This window comes from Glycine max, chromosome 20 (assembly GCF_000004515.6).
Source record: "Glycine max cultivar Williams 82 chromosome 20, Glycine_max_v4.0, whole genome shotgun sequence".
NCBI classification, from domain to species: domain Eukaryota; kingdom Viridiplantae; phylum Streptophyta; class Magnoliopsida; order Fabales; family Fabaceae; genus Glycine; species Glycine max.
Genome location: NC_038256.2, coordinates 9,690,815 through 9,700,086, shown reverse-complemented (window position 1 = coordinate 9,700,086; position 9,272 = coordinate 9,690,815).

The window sequence follows — 9,272 nt, the reverse complement described above, 5'->3', positions numbered from 1 at the left end:
CTTATGGTACAGTTGAGATCAAAAGTGAGTCCACAGATAACAGCTTCAAGGTCAATGGACACCGGCTGAAACCATTCCTCATAAATCCCTCCTTAGTGGCTGTAGTGGTGGAGGAGACCTTCTTACTTCACCCTACTTCTCTTCCGCCATGACTTAGGGAGTTTTCTTTTTTTGTATCCTTCTTTACATTTATTGCACTTGTCCAAATTTATTGATTGTTCTTGATCTTATGATTGTGCTACATTGAGGACAATATGTTGTTTAAGTGTGAGGGGGGGAGATTGTTCTTTAATTTTGTTGGGTATTCTAGTTTAATTTAATTAGTTTTTTTTCTAGGTTAATTTTGTTATTTTGGTTTTATGTTTGTATACAACATTGCATGCTCCTCTTTGAATTTTGGGCTATGTACAGGTAATGGGTAATTGTTTTTGAAATAGGAGTTTCTTGGCATTTTGTGAATTGAAACCCTTGTTTTTCTCTACATATCAAGTTAGTTTTGAAAGTTCGAATTGAAAGTGATAGATTTACCCTTGGTGAGAATTTGAGTCATCATCATCTATTTTATTCAGTGTGTTTTGCCCCATTGATTGCTTGCACAATAGCCTTGGCTTGACTCTTGTTGATACTTCTTACTTCTCATGCATGTTGGGAGATGATTTAGGCATTTTGTTCTTATAAGCCTCTAGCTAAATGAGCCCACCTTGAATTAATTCCTTTGATAGCCCCTTTGAGCCTATGTTCCCCTTTCTTTGTTTTGAAGTCCATTACAAGCCTTGAGTGAAAAACCATGATTTCACTCTACCCTTAAGGAATTATGGAGCTTTGGAATTGTTTTGGGAATAAGTGTAAGGGGGGGTATGTTTCATTGGATGATATGTTTTTATTGGCCATGCTTGATGATGTATACATATATTGCCTAATTGTTGCTTTATTTTTCAAATGCTTTCAATTGCTATTGTCCACGTTCAGAAAAAAAAAAAAATAAAGCTTGGTTGATTTTGTTTTGGATTTACTTTTTAAAGCTTAATTTGTAATTTTGGTTTTGAGGTTTACTACTTTTTCTTACTTCCCACTTATTCCCCATTGCTCCTCTATTCCTTTGGGTTTTAGCTACTATCCCATACTTTCACCTACCTTGTCCTTGGCCCCATTACAACCTTAAAAGACCTTTTGGTCCTCATGTGCATGTGCTTGTGATGTGGTTGTCAATTTTAGAGTCTTGCCAAGTCTATGTGGTGTTTGTTTTCATGGGTGCTCTGAGCGTAAACAGTAGCCTAGACACTTGAGAGATAGACTGCATATCTTGTGAGGCTTTATCACTTTTCATTCTTGAGCTGATTGACTATCTTGCCATGTTTGAGATGCTTGGATGATTTTCATGATGGTCTTGACTCTTTAACTCTTTACGTGTTGGATGTTACCCATTCTTTTCATTCCTTGAGATTCACTGAGAAATATGTAATTGTTGTTGTGTCTGTTTGTTTCTCTTTAATGTCTCTAGATTTGTCCCTTGCTTTGTTTTTTTTTTTTTTGCCCAGGAGTGCAAAAGGCTAAGTGTGAGGGGATTTGATGTGTCATCATTTTCTCCTATTTCTTAACCCTTTTTGTCACCATTTTAATTACTGATTAGCCTTAATTGTCAAATTAATTATGCAGTTTTATCATTTGGGCCTACTGAATTAATTTTGTGTTTTTAATTTAATTTCAGGAGAATTATAAGCAATTGGGGTTGAATCCAGAATTGAGCTTGGACTTGAGAGAGCAGACAATCTTATTCTACCAAATCTTATCTTATGCAGATTTTGTCTCATCTAGATATTATTTCATCTAGATATGATCTTATCTTTTCTTATCTTATCTAGATTTTATTTCATCTAGATTTTATTTTATCAAATCTTATCTTATCTTGTCCAGATTTTATTTTATTAATGGGCTTGGACTTAAAACAGATTTGTAAGCTTTGGGATTAAGAACCTATATAACAGCACCAAGGTTTTAGTTTTATAGTCCTTTTCGTTTTTGGGAGAAAGAATAATTTTAGGTTTTGCAATTCCAGTTTTTCCTCTTCACCAATTACTCTGTATTTGTTGCTATTAATCCATGCATGCTTAGTGCTTGATTAATTGTCTCTGCGCTTAATTTACGTTCATGCTTAATGATCAGTTTCGTTCATGATTAATTGGTGTATGTGTTGCTTAATCACATAATGACTGCCTTATGTTAAATTTCGCTTAGTAACTTAATTTAGGGTTGGATTAAGTGGTTGAACTGATAAAGGATAAATTCTCGTAACCTGTGGTTCTTGAGATTTCTTTCAACCTTGTAAAATCCTTTACAAGCAAAGATCCACATGTGATGTACCCTCCCTTGTTCTCTTTGAACAACCAAGTGGATGTACCCTCCACTTGAACTAATCCACAAGAGATGTACCCTCTCTTGTTCTCAGTTACAACAACCCAAGTAGATGTACCCTCTACTTGTACCACAAAGGATGTACCCTCCTATGTGTTAAGACAAAGAATTCTCAAGCGGTTAGTCCTTTGAATCTTTGTAAGGGGAAACAAAAGATATCTCAGGCAGTTAGTCCTTTGAAATCTTTTGTTTAAGGGAAAGGGAAGAATCAAAAGAATTCTTAGGCGGTTAGTCCTTTGAATTCTCTTGGAAAGGGAGAAGGGAGACATAAAAGAATTCAGGCAGTTAGTCCCTCTATTCTTTTGGAAAAGGGAGAAGAGAGACACAAAAAGAATTCAGACGATTAGTCCTTGTTGAATTCTTTTTAGCATAAAGAGAAGAGAATGAAAAGATATAGCACACTTTTGTTTTTTGCAGAATTTTCACTTGCAGAAGAACAAGGTTTGGAAAACAGAAAACTTAGAAAGCTTTTTGGCAAAGGAAGAAGAAGAAAGATGAGTAGGAAAGAATTCTTAAAGAATTGTAAAGGTTGTAAAGGTTTAAAGGTTTCTCAAAAGTTGTTCAAGAAGTTGTTATGAATGCAAGTCAAGGTCTTGCTTTTATAGACTCTTCATGTCTGGTCAAGAAAATCATTGTAAGAGTTATAACCTTGAGAAAATCATGTCAAGAGTTACATCTCTTGATCTTTTATTCAAAACTTGTCACTGGTAATCGATTACCATAACCATGTAATCGATTACACAATGAATTTTATGAAAAGATGTGACTCTTCACAATTGAATTTGAATTTCAACGTTCAGATATACTGGTAATCGATTACCAATATATTATAATCGATTACACCATTTAAAAATTATTTGGAACGTTGCAAATTCAGTTAAAAACTTTTTGAAATCAAATTTTATCACTGGTAATCAATTACAGGAAACTGGTAATCGATTACCAGAGAGTAAATACTCTGGTAACTTAGAAAAATTTGAGAAAACTCTTTTGTCAAACAAAACTGTGCTATGTTTGGTTTTTGAAAAATCCTTTTCAATACTTCCCTTGTGAAGTCTTGACTTGTTGCTTCTTGGTTTCTTCTCTTGAATCTTGATTCTTCTTGATGTCTTTTAATGAATCTTGAAATTAATCTTGATCTTGAACTTGTTGACTCAATCTTGAAATCATTCTTTTGGGCTTTTTGTCTTCATCAAAACTACTTGATTCATACTTGATTCATCATCATGAAGCTTGCTACTACAAAAGTCCAGTGGGATTAAATTTATTATTTTGGTATTATTTGTTGATGGCATCCTACTAGCATCATACGATTTAGTGTTGCAAAATAGTTATATCGCAATTTATCATGAATTCTGGGTGTCCTAAGGTGATATATGAGTAATCTTGGTATGCAACACTGGAAAGTAGTAAAATGTATTATGTGCTAATTTAATAGAACAAGAAATTGCATGTTTTCATATCGAAATTCTACAAGTTTAGAGATCATTGGGTATTCTAACTTCATTTTTTACAGAATATCTTAATAGCAATCACTCTACATAAGAAGCCATCAGGTGTTTATTGGGACAATATTTTAGCAGTCTCATTAAGGATTAAACCAAGTAAAAGTTTGTTGACATAAAGTATTTGGTTGTTAAATAAAGAATTCAAAAAATACAAATTTATATAGAACATATAGGGACTCATTCCATGCTAACTGATCCACTTATTAAAGGCTGACACTTAAAATTTTTTTACGAGCACACTGCTCATATGGGTGTAATTCCTAATAGTAACTTAGTTTAGTGGGAGTCTTGCTTATGTTCTATATCTTATGGTTTACAAACATTTTGTTTGGATTTTCTGCAGAAATAAAGTTGAAGTTTATCATTTCATCATAACCTTGTTTTGTTTGCAATATTTATGTTGTGTTTGGATTGATCTTTATAAAGAATAAATTTTTGGCCAATTGGAAATAGGCATGACTAAGATCACATTGCATTTAATTTTCATGTTTCTTATCCATATTCACCTATCTCATTAAGTGTATTGATGTGGTGGTCATTGGGGTCTAGTTACATTTGTTGTAGTGACGAAAGTCGTAGTGGTTCCATTATTGATACATGAGATGGACAAAGTGGTTAAGGTGGAAGTCTAAAGGTAAATAGCATATAGATGCACGCTTAAGGATTTTGATATAATCATTAAAATACGTAGCCCAAGAGGGAGATTGTTGGAATGTTCTGTTCCAATAATTAATGTGGGTTAATATTTTAAGACAATTATAGTAGCTATTTATCATTAGTGGGTTTTATTTTATGTGATCAAATTAAGTGAGCCCGTTAGACAACTAAATCAAATGATATGAACTTAAATGAGTAGATGTCAGTGCTGGACCATTCGGGGATAATAGGAACCCTATTAGGTTAACATGCTATAAGAAGGCTATGGTCTCCAATATATCGGGCCGTCACTATAGTTTCTCACTTTCTCTTCTCCCCATCTAAAGAGTTACGAAGGTCCTATTGAGGAATAAGAGGTTTTGGTTGAGGAAGAACCATGAAGCCACTGGTTACGCTGTTAGCCAATTATATGTTGTTTTCACAACATTCGGTACCAAATCCTATGAAGAGTGAATAGATCAGAAATCAACCAAGGATTCAAATTCCGCTGCATTTGTTTGACCAATCATTATGGATCCAGGTATTCCTAAAACTCTTTTTGATAATCTAACGTAATGTGTTTCTAGTGGTTATTAGTATTTTATAAGAATCTCCTAAAATTCCAACAGGTACTTATTTCCGTAATTAGGAATACTGCGGGGTTCTTTGATATCCCACATTCCCATTGGCAGACAACTTTGGAATCACATCAGGCAAGAATATATACGCCATCATGGAGTCCAATGCCTCACACTGCAAGCTACAAAGGATAAATTTGATTAAAATATGTACCCAAATAGTATTTTTAAACTGGAATTGTGATAGAAGAATAGTGCATTTCCGCTTACCACTTTCGTCATTATTTATTTTCTTGATGCACACACATCGTTAGTTAAAAACGAATCCAACTAGTACACTTTTTTTTGTCTACATACATATGACCATCAAGAAAACAGTGGTTGTCTGTATCTTGCATTGGTACATTGATCTACATAATTTGAGGTAGTATTATCCACAGACTATCAAACAAATTATTAAATCATGAACTATATGTTTTGAGTTAGATGGTGATGCACATGCATCTATTGTGTAGCGTATGTCTGGTAGAGAGATACTCAAAACTCCTTCCATGCAACAAATCCGGTTAAACAAAAAGACCAACATTGCAATGATTAAAATGCAAAAATTTATAATTTATTTATATTTATTGTGAATTCAACTTGAACTTACTGCAAAATATGGAGTTAGGCACCATATGATTTTTACATTTTTCATTGACAATGACCAACAAATCTTCAGAGCCATCATATGGATGATCTATTGAAAGCAAATAGTATCAGTACTAGGAAAATAAAAATAGCCATACAAGGCTATTACAAAAAAATTAATGGTCCAAACAAACAGTTGCATCAATAAGTTCTTTTAGCGCAAGGACATTCAAGTGAATGGATTTCTCTGAGATTCCACAAATAAGTGAAATATTTGCACATCTTCTCCTTCTCCCACTCCTATGTATCCACACATGCAACAATAATTAGCTAAAATTTAAAATATTGGCATGGATCTAGTAACACATATATAAGCATTTATATTGATACCAAATGCATGCCTTTGCTAACTAAATACACATTTGTATTGGTGTATAATCAAGGATAATAAGGTACATTTCAAAATCATGTCTTTTTGTTTTTATTCATTCAAAACCTTGTATTTGCTAACCAAATTGGGACACACAACTATTGACAAATATTAAAATTATATTATATTTTTTATCCGTCAATGTTAGTTGTTAGTCTTTGTTAGTAAGAAAAATTTAAATTCATCACCTCTTCCCACTTCTTTCTCCCTTTACCACCAAATAAACCTTATAATCTCATTAAATCATATATTTTGTATCATATTAGTGTCAAATAATCCTATCAATTTTTATTCACTACTACAAAATGATGATTCAACATCATCACATCTACATTAGTTATCAAAAAATCGATGTAGTAAAACATGGGGTGGCATTTTTGAAATTAAAACTATGTTAAGGCATTAACAACGGTTTTTATAAAACCACCTTTAATGTGAATGTTACGAAGGCGGTTTTATAAAAACTGTCTTTGTTCATAAGCAGAAAACTACAGTTTTTTAAACACCTGTCTTTGAAGTCATGCGATTTTAATTTGTTCTATTTTCACTTTCTAATTAAGTTGACTACTACGACTTGTTGAACATGTGTATTATCTGGTGACCTACACAGTGTGCCATGTCAGACCCTAATTTCATCTAGGGACTATCATTCACTGATGTTTTTGATTCTCGCTAGCTGAACTGTGTTGTTCGACACCAGTTACCACACAAAACGAGAAATCATTCAATGTTTTGATCAAGAATGCGAAAGATACCAAAAAGGAGGGGCAAAAGGGTCTTTTTATTGAGTTTTCTTGACCCTGGCTCTCCCAGGCTAGCCTCTGGCTTGCCCGGGACCTCAAAAGACTCAAGAGTAAGTCTCAGGTCGCCTGTGCAAGCTGCCTTGGTCCCAAATGCCTTGTTTTCTATAAATAGGTGTCGAAACCTCCCTTCGGCGGGAGGGCGACGCGGGGCTCACGGGTGCGTCTTCCATGGGAGGAAAATGCGCGGAGTTGCCACAAACGTTTATTCGAGGAAAACGTTGGAAAAAACCGGAAAGGTGTGGTCTACGAACTTTAAGTGTGAAAGGTTCGAGAGTTGTTTTTACGCACGGGGAAGGTATTAGCACCCCACGCGTCGTCCGTCACAAGGGACGACAGCCTTTGACCAAGTGTGCAATATCATGTCTTCAATTTGTTTTATTTTCCCTTTTTCACGTTTTTATGTCTTTTTATGCCTTTTGTATTTTTTATCTTTTTGTGGTCGACAAGGGTGTTTCCCTCGCTCCTACGTATCCTCAATTGCGATGAGGAAATTAGACCTACGTAGTTCTTTAGAACTAAGCGTTGGTTAATTTGTTTTTATCTTTTTTCCACAAGATTGATTTTAACCGCACAGAAGTCATTTAAGGCGTTGGACCATTTAAACGATCTTTTGATTCTTTCGAAAGGAGAGAAATGTTAAGGTGTTGGGCCATTAACGATCTCTTTGTTTTTGAAAGGAGAGAAACATTAAGGTGTTGAACATTAACGATCTCTTGGGGCGGTCGACAAAAGCGGGGCTTTTGCTCCTACGTATCCTCAATTGCGATGAGGAAATCAGACCTACATAGTTCTTGCAAAAGTGGTAAAGTTACATGTTGATTTTATGCTTTCGAACGGTCCATGTTAACCGATAAAAGCAAAGAGGACCGTTTAAGGCGTTGGACCTTAAAACGGTTTTTAGTGATTTTTGCGGACAAAGCTTGATTTGTGAGTTGATTTTAGCCTTAGTTTCACTTTGGTTATTAGTCAATTCATTCACGGAAACTTTCAAAGAAAAACGTTCGATTGATTTTTCTTGATTATTTTATTATTTTTTTAAAGATATTTTGATTATTTTATTATTATTTTTCTTTTTTTGGTTTAACCGAGGTTATAGCGTGAACGATCGATTAGATTTTGTTTTAATAGTGATTAAACGAGATTACAACACAAATGATCTGTTGAAATTCATTTTATCATTTATTAGGTGAGAAAACGGCTTAAATAAATGGTAAAAAGCTCGTTAACGCGGAAGAAAAGAAAACTAAAAGTAAGCGAAATTAAAGTGAAAGTACACAAAACAAGTAGGGATCACTAAGGGTGCATAGAATGAATTGAAAGATTTAATTTTGGGAACTTACCGGTTGAAGACTGAAGAACGACAAAGAACGAACGAAGAACGATGAAGAAAGACGAAGAATTTCCACAAAATCGCTTACGGAAGCGTTACGGAAGCATTTCGACTCGATTTTTCTTCATGAAAACGTGTTTTTTGCCCAAAACAGCCAAAATGCATAGACAAGGGGTCCGGAATGAAATTTACATAGGCCCCCTCCCCCTATTTATAGCAAAAATGTGAAGGTGCTTGCCACCCAGAGACATAATGAAGAAGATTTCTAAGCGCACCCCAATTACTAAGTTCACCCCCCTTTTCATACTTTACGGAAAAGTTACGGAAGCCTTACGGAAGTGTTTAGGATTTGATTTTCATCTTTTTTTCTCTTCCTTTCCACCAATATTAAGTCAAATATACTTACCCAAGGTTTTCAGAAATTTTACGAAAGCATTACGGAAGCCACGGAAGCCCTGGAAACCATTTTTCAACAACGTGGAGGAGCTTACCGTCCAGTTGCTTCCTCCTTAAGCAACCCAATTTCCAAAATGTTCCGAAAGGGCCTAGATTTGAATTGCTATTTACACCCCTATCTTGATAAGTTCACCCCCCCCCCCATTTTTGTGTTTTTGGCTGTTTTCTTTCCAAAATGTCATGAAACTTTATGAATTCCACTATGATGAGCGTTAAGCCTTCCGAAGCAACCAACAATGGTCCTCGGATGAAATTAGAGTGTAACAGTTTATTTACACACACCCCACTTTGCTAAATGCACTCCTGTTTTCGTGTTTTGACTGGTTTCTTCTCGAAACATCTCAGAACTTTACGGATTCCACAACGATGGGTGTTAAACATTTTGAGGTGGTCAAGCGAAAGTCGCATGCCAACAAAAATGGTCCCCGGACGAAATTAGGGTATGACAATAGGCATGAAGGGGGGCTGAGGAAAGGGTCCAACATTCAG